Source organism: Sinocyclocheilus grahami, unplaced genomic scaffold (genome assembly GCF_001515645.1).
Source record: "Sinocyclocheilus grahami isolate Dianchi unplaced genomic scaffold, SAMN03320097.WGS_v1.1 scaffold450.1, whole genome shotgun sequence".
Lineage (NCBI taxonomy): Eukaryota > Metazoa > Chordata > Actinopteri > Cypriniformes > Cyprinidae > Sinocyclocheilus > Sinocyclocheilus grahami.
This window is the reverse complement of record NW_015505629.1, coordinates 472,792-486,725: the sequence shown is the minus strand read 5'-3', so window position 1 is coordinate 486,725 and position 13,934 is coordinate 472,792. Positions and strand designations below refer to the sequence as shown.

The following is a 13,934-nucleotide window of genomic DNA, read 5'->3' as shown; positions in this document are numbered from 1 at the left end:
CACAACGCCAGGGCCCAAACCCTCCATCTGCTGTAGGTGAACCAAAAACAACTGATAGCAGCTCTCAGTGATATGTGTTGGGTCCCCACTATGATAGCAGCAGCATTCACAAATGTTTACAGAACAAGCGGGAACCCAGTGTGCCTGTAGTTTTTTCTATTTCTGTTTTATCACGTGTCTAAGGCTCTAAGGCCTTTTCAAGTCGTACGGCTGACCCATCTAATCTGCGGCCTATTATGCATCAAACTAAAATTGACAAAATGCAGAGCTCTTCACAGACAGACTGTGACGTACTACAACAACTCCAAGACTCAGCACCCAAACATGGCTAGAAGACAGCTGCAGTTCAACAGTCCTCAATGAAACAGCCCCTCCTAACTTCACTTTCATGAGTGTTTGCAGGACTGTTAGGAGAGGTGGAGGTGTAGCTGCTCTATTTAAAGATGTCTATCAATGCAAGCAAGTGTCATTTGGTCAGTATTTGTCTTTTGAACATCTAGGTATTGTGCTGAAAGGTGCTCCACGCATTATGTTTATCATTATTTACAGGCCTCCAAAATACTCTCCAGCCTTTGAGGAAATCATTGATAGCATTTCTGTGAACTCTTCAACAGAGTATGACTGTTTTGCTATTGCAGGGGATTTTAATATTCACATAGATAATGCAGAAATCAAAACTACAAATGAAATTATAACTGTTTTAAACACTTTTGGCCTGATTCAGCATGTGCATGGACCCACACACAATCGTGGACATACTCTAGATTTACTCATCAGTAGAGGTCTAAACATTTCATCTATTGTTATTAAGGATGTAGCACTATCTGATCACTTCTGTATTTTCTTTGATATATTGATCTCTGCTACCACTGAATCTAGAGCTGTCTCTGTCAGAAAGAGATGCGTTAACGAGAACAGTAGTGTGCTATTTATGAAAGCTATATCTTTAACACAAAGCATTTCTGCAGATTCTGTTGATCTTCTCCTTGATTCCTTTAACTCAAAAGTTAAGAATGGTATTGATGATATAGCTCCTGTGAAAGTCAGCAAGAATACAGGTAGACAGGTAGACAAAAAACACCCTGGAGAAAATCAACTGCAGTACAGAGTATGAAAAGACAATGCAGAAAATCTGAGCAGATGTGGCGGAAGAAAACTTTAAATTCACTACAGCATCTATAAAGACAGCCTTCATGCTTTCAATGTGGAACTAGCCACAGCCAGACAGACCTTCTTCTCAAACCTTATAAACAGTAACTTAAACAACACTCACACTCTTTTTGCTACTGTTGAGAGACTGACAACCCCCCCCCCCCCCAAGTCAGATTCCCAGTGAAATGCTCACTGATAGCAAATGCAATGAGTTTGCTTCCTTCTTTTCTGAGAAGATCAATAATATCAGAAAGGCGATTAGCACATTCTCAAGTTATACAAAGGTCAGACAGATTCTATGAACAGACTATGTCTGTTTTTGAAGCAATTGATAGCAAAATTTTGGAAGATATAGTACAGCACCTTAAATCGTCAACCTGCTATCTTGACACACTTCCCACATCTTTTTCAAAAGTGTGCTTCACTGTTTAGACGCCTCACTTCTTTCTGGGACTTTTCCCAAATCCCTGAAAACAGCAGTTGGGAAACCCCTTCTGAAAAATAACAATCTTGATAACACCATATTTAGCAACTATATAAAATCTTCAACAATATCAAATCTTCCTTTTATAGGCTTCCTCTTGTTTAGCCTGTATATGCTCCCACTAAGTCAAATAATGAGAAACAACCAAATTGCCTATCACAGCTATGCTGATGATACCCAGATTTACCTAGCCTTATTTCCAAATGACTACAGCACCATTGACTCCCTCTGCCAATGCATTGATGAAATTAACAGTTGGATGTGCTTTCTTCAGTTAAACAAGGAGAAAACTGAAGTAATTGCGTTTGGAAACAAAGATGAAGTTCTCAAGGTGAATGCATACCTTGACTCTACCCCCTAACAATCAAACACCTAAAAATCAAGTCAAGAACCTTGGTGTGATTGTGGAGACAGACCTTAGTTTCAGTAGTCATGTCAAAGCAGTAACTAAATCAGCATACTATCATCTCAAAAATATTGCAAGAATTTGATATTTTGTTTCCAGTCAAGACTTGGAGAAACTTGTTCATGCCTTTATCACCAGCAGGGTGGACTTTTGTAATGGTCTCCTCACCGACCTTCCCAAGAAGACCATTAGACAGCCGCAGCTCATCCAGAATGCTGCTGCCAGGATTCTGACTAGAACCAGAAAATTTGAGCATATCACACAAGTCCTCAGGTCCTTACACTGGCTTCCAGTTATATTTAGGATTCATTTTAAAGTACGTTTACTCATTTATAAATATCTCAATGGCCTAGGACCTAAATACATTGCAGATATGCTCACTGAATATAAACCTCCACTCAGACCACTCAAATCATTAGGATCGAGTCAGTTAGAAATACCAAGGGTTCACACAAAACAAGGGGAGTCCGCTTTCAGCTATTATGCCGCCCGCAGTTGGAATCAGCTTCCAGAAGAGATCAGATGTGCTAAAACATTAGCCACATTTAAATCTAGACCCAAAACTCATCTGTTTAGCTGTGCATTTATTGAATGAGCACTGTGCAACGTCCGAACTGATTGCACTGTATTTTATGTATAATCATTTTCTATTTTTTTTTTAATTAATTTTAAATCAATTTTTAAATAATTTTTAATTCCTTGTTTTATTGTTGTGATTATTTCTTATGATTATTTTACTTACTTTTATGTAAAGCACTTTGAATTATCATTGTGTATGAAAAGTGCTATATAAATAAACTTGCCTTGCCTTGCCTTGCCTAATCTAACCTTGAGGTCATGAACGCATGAATTAACGTTTCTGCTTTTGACATTGAGAGCATAGGTCGTAATTTAGATATATTTTTAAGATAGAAAAATTCAGTTTTACAAATGCTAGAAACATGGTTTTCAAATCAAAGATTGCTATCAAATAGCACACCTAGGTTCCTAACTGATGACAAAGAATTAACAGAGCAGCCATCAAATGTTAGACAGTGTTTTAGGTTATTACATGCAGAGGTTTTTGGTCCAATAATTAAAACCTCTTTTTCAGAATTTAGCAGTAGGATATTACTAGTCATCCAGTTTTTTATATCAACTACGTATGCATTCTGATAGCTTTGCAAATTTGCATGTTTCATTGGACCACGAAGAAATATAGAGCTGAGTATCATCAGCATAACAGTAAAAGCTAACACCATGTTTCTTGATGATATCTCTCAAGGGTAACATGTAAAGTGTAAAAAGCAATGGTCCTAGTACTGAGCCTTGTGGCACTCCATACCTTACTTGTGATCGATATGATATCTCGTCATTCACTGCTACGAATTGATGACGGTCAGATAAGTAAGATTTGAACCATGACAATGCAATTCCACTAATGCCAACATAATTTTGTAGTCTACTCAAAAGAATGTTGTGGTCGATAGTGTCAAACGCAGAGCTAAGATCCAGTAGCACTAATAGAGAAATACAACCACGATCGGATGAAAAGAGCAGGTCATTTGTAACTCTGATGACAGCAGTCTCAGTACTATGTTACGGTCTAAATCCTGACTGGAAATCCTCAGAGATACCATTTCTCTCTGAGAAGGAACATAGCTGAGAGTATACTGCCTTTTCTAGTATTTTTGACAGAAAAGGGAGATTCGAGATCGGTCTGTATTTGTATCACAAAATATCAGAGGAAATTGTAAACTTTCCCCATTGTGGGAATCCAGCAGTTGACTGATTGGACAAGAGAAAAAATGTGGCTACTTTTCATTCCTTTTGGGCGGGTTTTGAGCTGTCATTGGGCTGGAAATTTTTCTTGGACCTGGCAACCCTGGTTTCACTTTCATTTAACACCAGATGGAAAGACAGGTTTGTGTTTTGACGCACAAAAATCAAGCTATTTTGACAAATATAGTTTTTTTATGCTTCTTTTTTCATAGTTTTTTTTCATAGTTCAAGGATCTGTGACAAAGGCTTGCTTACAAATAATGTGAGCTGGCAGAAGAACATACAAATCCACCACTGCTGTGCATGGCAACAATGAATTTTTGTTTGGTTTATGTCTTGTAAAATAATGTTAATGTTCAGCAGCAGTAACATCATTTAGAAACTATAGCTGTAACGGGGCTGACGAGACGAGAGGCGTGCGGATCCATGTGCAAGCTTTATTTAACAAGAGAAGTGGTCAAACACAGGCAGGGTCAATCAATGGCAAACAGGTATATGGCAGGCAAAACACAAGAATAGTCCTAGGGCTAGCGTAGGTCACTGATCGGCAGACAGTATCACGGGGGGAGACGAGAGGGAAAAATCCAGGAAAACAGGCAAAGATCAGAAACCGAGAGAACAGGCAAGACAAGGCAAAACAAGGAAACACAGAGACTCGGAACGGGGAACAGGCTAAACAATACTCAGCGGAGAATGGTTGTTTGAGTGGGTGTTCTGAAACAGCTGTGTGCAATCAGTACAATCAGTGCAGTGTGTAATCAGTGCAATGAATGATGGGATATGTAGTCCGGGGTGCTATGCAACAGTTTGTGTTGTGCGAGAGTCAAATGGAATGGAAAGGGTGACCTCTGGTGGTGAATGAACAGAAGTCCATGGACAGGATTCGTGACAGAGCCCCCCCCTCAAGGAGCGGCTTCCAGACGCTCCAAACACTATACGATCCAGGTGAGCGGTGGAGCGGAGGCGGAACAGGGGGAGGGACGGAGGGCCAAGTCCAAGGATAGGAGAGACCAGGGACTGAGGCAGAGCCGGCGGAGCAGGGAGCCAGGGTGGAGCCGGCAGTACAGGTGGAGCTGAGGACCACCACAGCAGATAAATCTAAGAGCCATAGGCGGCCTCCTTGGCCAGAACAGGACAGGCAGAAAGTCGTTCCGGCAGTTGAGACGTGACAAGACTCTGGACGAACAGCTGAGACATGGCGAGACTCTAGAAGATCAGCTGTGACATAACGAGGCTCTGGTGGCTCAGCTGAGACTTGACTGAACTCATGAAAATCCGCTGTGACTAGACTTGACTCATGACGATCAACTGCGACTTGACTCATGACGATCAACTGTGACTTGACTTGACTCATGACGATCAACTGTGACTTGACTTGACTCATGACGATCAACTGTGACTTGACTTGACTCATGAAGATCAGCTGTGACTTGACTTGACTCATGAAGATCAGCTGTGACTTGACTTGACTCATGACAATCAGTTGTGACTTGACTTGACTCATGACAATCAGTTGTGACTTGACTTGACTCACGAATATCAGCAGTGACTTGACTCATGAATATCAGCAGTGACATGACCAGACTCATGATAATAAACTGTAACTTGACTTGACTCATGATGATCAACTGTGACTAGACTCGACTCAGGAAGATCAACTGTGACTAGACTTGACTCAGGAAGATCAGCTGTGGCTTGACTGAACTCAGGAAGAACAACTATGACTAGACTTGACTCAGGAAGGTCAGCTGTGACCTGACTTGGCTCATGATAATGAATTGTAACTTGACTTGACTCATGACGATCAACTGTGACTTGACTAGATTCATGACTATCAGCTGTGACTTGACTAGACTCATGATAATAAACTGTGACTTGACCTGACTCATGATGATCAACCGTTATTTGACTAGATGCTGTTGTGTCCGCCATCTTCAACAATACTCAGCGGAGAATGGTTGTTTGAGTGGGTTTTATATAGTGAGTGAGTGATCTGAAACAGCTGTGTGCAATCAGTGCAGTGTGTAATCAGTGCAATGAATGATGGGGTATGTAGTCCGGGGTGCTATGCAACAGTTTGTGTTGTGCGAGAGTCAAATGTAATGGAAAGGGTGACCTCTGGTGGTGAATGAAGAGAAGTCCATGGACAGGATTCGTGACAATAGCAAAGACAAAAAAATGTCAGAAAACAGGACAATGAAAGACTCTGTAAATTGTAAATTGCTTACAAATACTGCTTTTTAAACAAATTCATGACAGAAGAATATTCAAATACATACATTTTTTTTAGATACAAGACTCTCTGAGATAAGAATATTAATGATTGGGGGTCGAGAGTTGGGGGGGGGGAGAAGCAAGTGGAAAAAGTTCAGCAGGAAACACAATTTTGGGGAGAAATGCTTTTGATATTAGTAAAAGAACTGCACAATCTGTTCAAGCTACAGGAGACGTGCATGGAAGACATCTGACTGTTGTTGACACACCAGGCTGGTGGTGGCATTACACTATTGAAAACACTCCACAGTTTGATAGACTGGAAATTATAAAAAGCCCAACACTACTATCTTCCTGGACCTCACGCCTTCCTTCTTGTCATGCCTATAGATTTAGCATTTCCAAGTATCTATAGAATGACTCTGGAACAACAAATTAAGTTTTTGTCTAATGAGGTCTGGAAACACATGATTGTGTTGTTCACTTCTACTGAGCCTTGTAATGAGAGCTCTTTGAAAAACAAGGTCAGAAAATGGCCAGATCTCGAACAGCTGTTAGGGAGGTGTCACAGCATTCACATTCTGAATATTAACAACCAGAGTGACAACACTCTGGTTGTTAATATTAACGCAAGTGATCGCACAGCTGGAAAAGATTGAGAAAATGGTGGCACAAAATAAGGACCAATGTCTTCAAATCAGCCAAAGCATATCTGCATGGATTCAGAAAGAAAAAACAACAAAGGAAAGAGACAAACAAAGAATACTCACTGAAGGAAAACAAACGACTAAACTTCAAGCTGACAACAGAGGTAAAAAAGTGCATTGGTATTATCTATTATATAAGTTAAGACTCAATGTATATGAAAAGATGGTGTATATTTACTGTTGATAATGTGATGCTATAACCTTAAATAACTGTCCTTATTTAGATGGGGCACAACATCTGACTGATATAAGGACTGTGATAGTTGGAGCTTCTTGGGCTGCAAGAAGCTCTGCAGGCAACGTCATTCTGGGGGAAGAAGCTTTTGAAGTTGACGATTCAAGAACAACAGTGCGCTGTGCAGTTGGTCATGCTAAAGTACATGGCAGACAGCTAACAGTGGTCGACACTCCAGGCTGGTACTATAACAGTCCTCTTGAAAACACATCAGAGATGGACAAACTTGAGATTAGGCGTAGTGTGTATCTATGCCCTTCTGGACCACTTGCTATTTTGTTAACTGTTCCTGTTCCCACAGCTTTTAACAAGTCTTATCAAACTGCTGTGGAGGAACATATGAGTCTTTTGGGGGAAAATGTCTGGAATCATACAATTGTGCTGTTCACTCGAGGAGACTGGCTTGGCATTACAACCATTGAGGAACGTATTGAGATAGAAGAAGAACGCCTTGAGTGACTGATGGAAAAATGTGGATCCAGATATCATGTTTTAAATTGTAGTGGAACTCCTTGAAAAGATTGAAAAAATGGTGACGGAGAACAATGGCTGTTATTATGTTCCAGAAATAAAGAGTGATCCAGTCACTGAGCTTGAAAAGAAGATAAAAACTGCAAGTACTAACAAGATGAACGTGAGCAAGCAAAGACATATCTTTAAAGAGTTGCTTAAAGGTACTGTAGGTGTACAGCTTGCTACTTTGTAACGTGTGTAAAATTGCAAGTAAAAAATATATGTATTTTCACATTTAAAGGAAGGAATGAACTCAAATCTGAATCCCAATCATTGTGAACATAATGATATACTGTATAATTTAATGCAAAATGGTAATACAATTTTGCAGGCACTCTACTTTAGCTCTTAGTTGTGACTATATTTACAATGATGAACTGAGGCAGGCTGTGAATTTTTAATAGTAAACACTCTGGTACTTCTTCATCAATACTAGAACGAAAATACAATCTCAAAGATGTGAGGATCGTGCTTCTTGGAGCAGAGGGAGTCGGGAAGAGCATGTCAGGAAACGTTATTCTGCAAGGATATTTTTTTGAGCCCACACTGGGAGAGGTATTACATACTTCCATGTTTGTGATATTCAAGATTCAGTTCTATATCCTGTGCAAAAGTCTGAGGCATGCTAGTATTTTCACCCCAAAAATAGTTTTAAGCCAGTTATTTTTATTTGTATTATTTGTAATAATCCAGTGAGATTTTTGTATCCAGAGGGATTCTGACAACAGCCGGTGCTCCACACAGAGATCTGATCTCACCATCATAGTCTGTCTGTTATTACATTAAGAAAAAGAAAAAGCTTAAAGCCTAGGACAAAAGCTTCTTTAAAAGCAAATGGTGGTCACACTAAATATTGATTTGATTTAGATAATAGCAACTCACTGAAAAATAAAATCTATTTTTGACATTATTTTTGAAAGCATTTACAGAGATTTTACACAGTGCCTAAAACTTTTCACAGTACTCTAGCTTTGCAGATACAGTATCTGTCTTCAAGCATCTTAGAGGCATTGCCACAGTTCTTCTGGATTAAGTTTGTCTCATTTTTGTTCTCTTGAATCATGCAATAATAGACAGACTTGATGATGAGGAGACTAGATCTCAGAGCGGTATTCACTTTCTGTGAATACAACTGGACTATTACACCTAATGGCAAAAGGAGCTTGGAAATGTAAAGTGATCATAGCAAAACTTATAATTATTGGCTTAACATGCCTAAGACTTTTTCACAGTACTGTTGCCTGTTAGCTGTATGATCAATTACTGTTTTTATGTTTTGTGATGATTATTTATTAGTCCTTTGAAAGAGTTTTCTTACTGTTCACTTTAAATAGAATAATTTAGAAACTTATTTTTTCTTGTTTAGATAAATTCATTGTAATTTCTTCTTCTTTTCCTTTCGGCTGTTCCCTTCAGGGGTCGCCACAGCGAATCATTTGCCTCCATCTAGCCCTATCCCCTTCTGCATCCGCTTCTCTCAGACCGACTACCTTCATGTCTTCCTTCACTACATCCATAAACCTCCTCTTTGGTCTTCCTCTCGGCCTCCTGCCTGGCAGCTCTAACCTCAGCATCCTTTTCCCGATATATTCACTCTCCCTCCTCTGAACATGTCCAAACCATTTCAACCTGGCCTCTCTAACTTTGTCTCCAAAACATCTCACATGTGCTGTCCCTCTGATGTACTCATTCCTGATCCTATCCATCCTCGTCACTCCCAAAGAGAACCTCAACATCTTCAGCTCTGCTACCTCTAACTCTTCCTCCTGTCTTTTCCTCAGTGCAACTGTCTCCAAACCATACAACATCGCTGGTCTCACTACTGTCCTGTACACCTTTCCTTTCATTCTTGCTGGTACTCTTTTATCACACAACAAACCTGACACTTTTCTCCACCCATTCCAACCTGCCTGCACACGCTTCTTCACCTCTTTTCCACACTCCCCATTGCTCTGGACTGTTGACCCTAAGTACTTAAAATCCTGCACCTTCTTTATCTCTTCTCCCTGTAACCTCACTGTTCCACTTGGATCCCTCTCATTCACACACATGTATTCTGTCTTGCTGCGACTAACCTTCATTCCTCTTCTCTCCAGAGCAAACCTCCATCTCTCTAGCCTTTCCTACGCCTGCTCCCTGCTCTCACTACAGATCACAATGTCATCCGCAAACATCATAGTCCATGGAGATTCCTGTCTGACCTCATCTGTCAGCTTGTCCATCACCACCGCAAACAAGAAGGGGCTCAAAGCCGATCCTTGGTGCAGTCCCACCTTCACCGTGAACTCCTCTGTCTCACCTACCGCACACCTTACCACTGTCCTACTGCTCTCATACATATCCTGCACCACTCTAACATACTTCTTTGCCACTCCATACCTCCTCATACAATACCACAGCTCTTCTCTTGGCACATCTGTAGTGCTCTTTCTTGGTATGAAACCATACTGCTGCTCACAAATGCTCACTTCTCCACTTAGCCTTGCTTCCACTACTCTTTCCCACAACTTCATTGTATGGCTCATCAGCTTAATATCTCTGTAGTTCCCACAACTCTGCACATCTCCCTTGTTCTTAAAATTGGCACCAAAACACTTCTCCTCCATTCCTCAGGCATCCTCTCACTCTCTAAGACCTCGTTGAACAACCTAGATAAAAACTCTACTGCCATCATACAAGTCCGCATAAGCTTTCTGTTTGGCCTTTGCCACCTCTATCTTAACCTCACGCTGCATCTCCCTATATTCCTGTCTACTTTCCTCCGTCCTCTCACTGTCCCACTTCTTCCTAGCTAACCTCTTCCTCTGGATACTCTCCTGAACTTCCTCATTCCACCACCAAGTCTCCTTGTCTTCTTTCCTCCTTCCAGATGACACACCTAGCACCTTCCTACCTGTCTCCCTGATCACTTTGGCTATAGTAGTCCAGTCATCTGGAAGCACCTCCTGACCACCTAAAACTTGTCTCAACTCCTCCCTGAAAACCACACAACACTCTTCCTTTTCCAACTTCCACCACTTTGTCTTCTGCTCTGCCTTTGCTCTCTTCATCTTCCTCACCACCAGAGTCATCTTACACACCACCATCCTATGCTGTCTAGCTACACTCTCTCCTACCACTACTTTGCAATCGCTAATCTCCATCAGATTACAGCGTCTACATAAGATATAGTCCACCTGTGTGCTCCTGCCATCACTCTTATATGTCACCCTGTGTTCCTGCCTCTTCTGAAAGTACGTGTTCACCACAGCCATCTCCATACTTTTAGCAAAGTCTACCAACCTCTGTCCTTCTGGGTTCCTTTCCAAACCTCCCCATCACTTCCTCATCCCCACTATCCCCTTCACCAACATGTCCATTAGAGTCTGCCCCTATCACCACTGTCTCACCTCTGGGAACACTCTGCATCACTCCCTCAAGCTCGCTCCAGAATCTGTCTTTCTCCTCTGGCTCACAACCTACTTGTGGAGCATAAGCACTAACAACATTCAACATCACACCTTCAATTTCCAGCTTCAGACTCATCAACCTATCTGACACTCTCTTTACCTCCAGAACATTCTTCACAAACTCCTCCTTCAGGATTACTCCTACTCCATTTCTCTTCCCGTCTACACCATGATAAAACAGTTTAAACCCTGCTCCAATGCTTCTAGCCTTGCTCCCTTTCCACCTGGTCTCCTGGACACACAGAATGTCGACTTTCCTCCTCTGCATCATATCTACCAGCTCCCTGCCTTTACCTGTCATCGTACCAACATTCAGAGTCCCTACTTTCAGTCCTAAACTCCTGCTTTTCCTCCTCTCTCTCTGCCTACGGACACGCCTTCCTCCTCTCACACACCTTCCTCCTCTCCTTCTTCGACCAACAGTAGCCCAATTTCCACCAGTGCCCTGTAGGTCAACAGCACCGATGGCGGTCGTTGTTAACCCGGGCCCCGACTGATCCGGTATGGAAGTCATTTTCGTGATTCGCATAATGAATTTGGCAAAAGTTTTAAGTCGGATGCCATTGCTGACACAACCCTCTCTATTTATCCGGGCTTGGGACCGGCACAAAAGGTACACTGGCTTGTGACCTCATGTGGCTAGATTTCATTGTAATTTCTTCTAGGGTCATGAAATCCAATGTGTAACAAAACAGAGGAAAGTTGAGGGACGTCATGTCTCAGTGGCTGGTCCACATCAACTCTGGAAAATGCAAAAGAAATGTTGTGCAGTCTGGAAGTTTGTTCTCCAGGACCTCATGCATTCCTGCTAGTGTTTCCTGTATGCAAGCCTTTTACAAAGAAATGTCAACAAACAGTAAATGAGCTCATGAGCCTTTGTAGAGAGAATGTCTGGAGACATACAATAATATTATTCACTGAGGCACTCTGGCTGAAGAATGAACCAGTTGAGGAGTATATTGCATGTGAAGGAGAAGCTTTGCAAGAGTTGATAAGTAAGTGTGGAAACAGATATCATGTGATAGAGAATGACTGGAATAATGGTTTATCGTAAGCACGGATAAAAATAGTCTATAATACAACAGATTAAATACAACACAGCAATAATATACACACTGGCCTGAAGAAAATGGGTGTTCATTCAAAGAAGGTTTTCCTATGAATTAATTAGTAGAACAGTCCATTTCTCCTGTGCATTTGTACCCCTTGTTTCTGGAGAAAGCAGAATGAGAGCCGGCTCGCATTCCACAAGGTTGTAAATGTGTCGGGTTACCATGAAACCAGGGTCTTGTTCGGCGTCCTGGGGTGTTACAAAGTATTTGTGAAATCTAGCTAACAAAATATATATTGTGTGTTGGAGTGTTCCAGACGCTACACAGATCTCAAGTCAGAGACTTGTTAAAGATGATTGAACAAATGGTGGCAAGAAATAGAGGTGAATACTTCCAAGCCAGCAGTCCTCAGGTGGCTCAGTGGGTCAAAGACACTGACTGAAGAGGAGTGGGTGAAACGTGAGGATGAACTTATTGACAGGGTGTTGAAAACACTAGTGGTGGATCCAGATGAAAACCCCAAGCTGTCACCTCACCAACTAAAAGGAAGTTTTGATGGCTCAATCCCAAATAGTATGTTTCTGTTTATATACAAATATATAAGCTATAATAATAATGTAAATTATATAGAATACATTTTCATATTACATGCACAATACATATAAATGTGCAGTCTACTATTTTAACATATCTATACTATTATTTACATTTACAGTATGTTTAGAGAGGCACAATGTACCTATAAATGATGCATGGAAAGAGCAATGATTTCCATAGTAGCTTTACTATATGTACTGTAACCAAAATGTCTAACATTAAAAACCAATGTGTTTTCAGTGAGTGGAGATTCTGGATTTTCTGATGGAAACAGTGTATTTGGAGTTGATGTTCTCAACTGTACTGTTAAAGTAAGTAGTTGGCTTGGGCGTCCAGGAAATGATGCAACATCATCTGGATATGACACCATGAGCACTGCATTCAGTACTCAATATCAGAAGATGGAAGATGTCAAGGTTGATATTCCAGTGTCCAGACATCCAGTGGGCACTCTGAAACCTGTTAGTGATACGAGCGCAAAAAAAGCATTCAAGATCAAGATCAATATAAAGCAACTGTTCTGTGCATTGTGGGACAAGAGGAAACAGTCACAATATTAACATATATGCTTGTGAAATCTTAAAGCTGTTGTGCTCTTGTGGGACAAGATGCTAGGTCTCTGTGGTGGACATACCAGGCTGGTCCACATAATCGATGGAAATGTGTATGAATGACGAGTTATGAATGAATGAAACGCCTTTGTCCACTTGAGAAACGGTGTCTCTTCCGTGGCTCGGTATGCTTTCAACTCGTTTTTTAATTTATTTTTGTCTCCACTGTATGACATTCATGTTACAAGATTTGACAGATTTTTACATACAAAGGGTCGACAGCGCACGCATTAAAATAAATGACATAAGCGGTTTTCATAACTGCTGACCAAATTCAAAAAACTAAACTAAAATTAAATCATCTTTGAGAGCAAGGGGGCCCCCTGGTGTTTCGGGGGCCCTATGCAGCTTGTGTACTTTACGTACAGGGAGGATCGGCTCTGACGAGAGGAATAAAGTACAGCTAGTTCCAGGTGTTCCCCGAAGCATCATTAGTCTGAGCATAGAGATGAAAGAAGTTATGCATGTTCTTGTGAATAGTGCTAAATAAATATATTTCACAAATAGAGGAAAGCAACTATGCAAAGCAAATTAATTTCTGTATGGAAATGAGAAGACCAAGGCTCAGAGTAATAGAAAGATGCTACGTTTCATGTTAACGTTAACTCTTTGCTACAGCTGCCTGATGCAACAGTGTGGGGCCACTTGTTGTCACTTCTCCGCACTTATCATGTAAACACCACTTTTACGGTGTCTCTTTCATTATATAGAAATCAATGGCGTTATAGAGAGATGGTATGATGTAGGGTTGTG

General features: G+C 41.0%; 1 pseudogene; it reads left to right on the top strand.

Moving 5' to 3' along the window:
* The window catches only part of LOC107552415 (GTPase IMAP family member 8-like), a 23,901-nt pseudogene extending 10,771 nt beyond the window's left edge, over positions 1-13,130 (top strand).
* Positions 13,131-13,934: the final 804 nt, after the last annotated feature.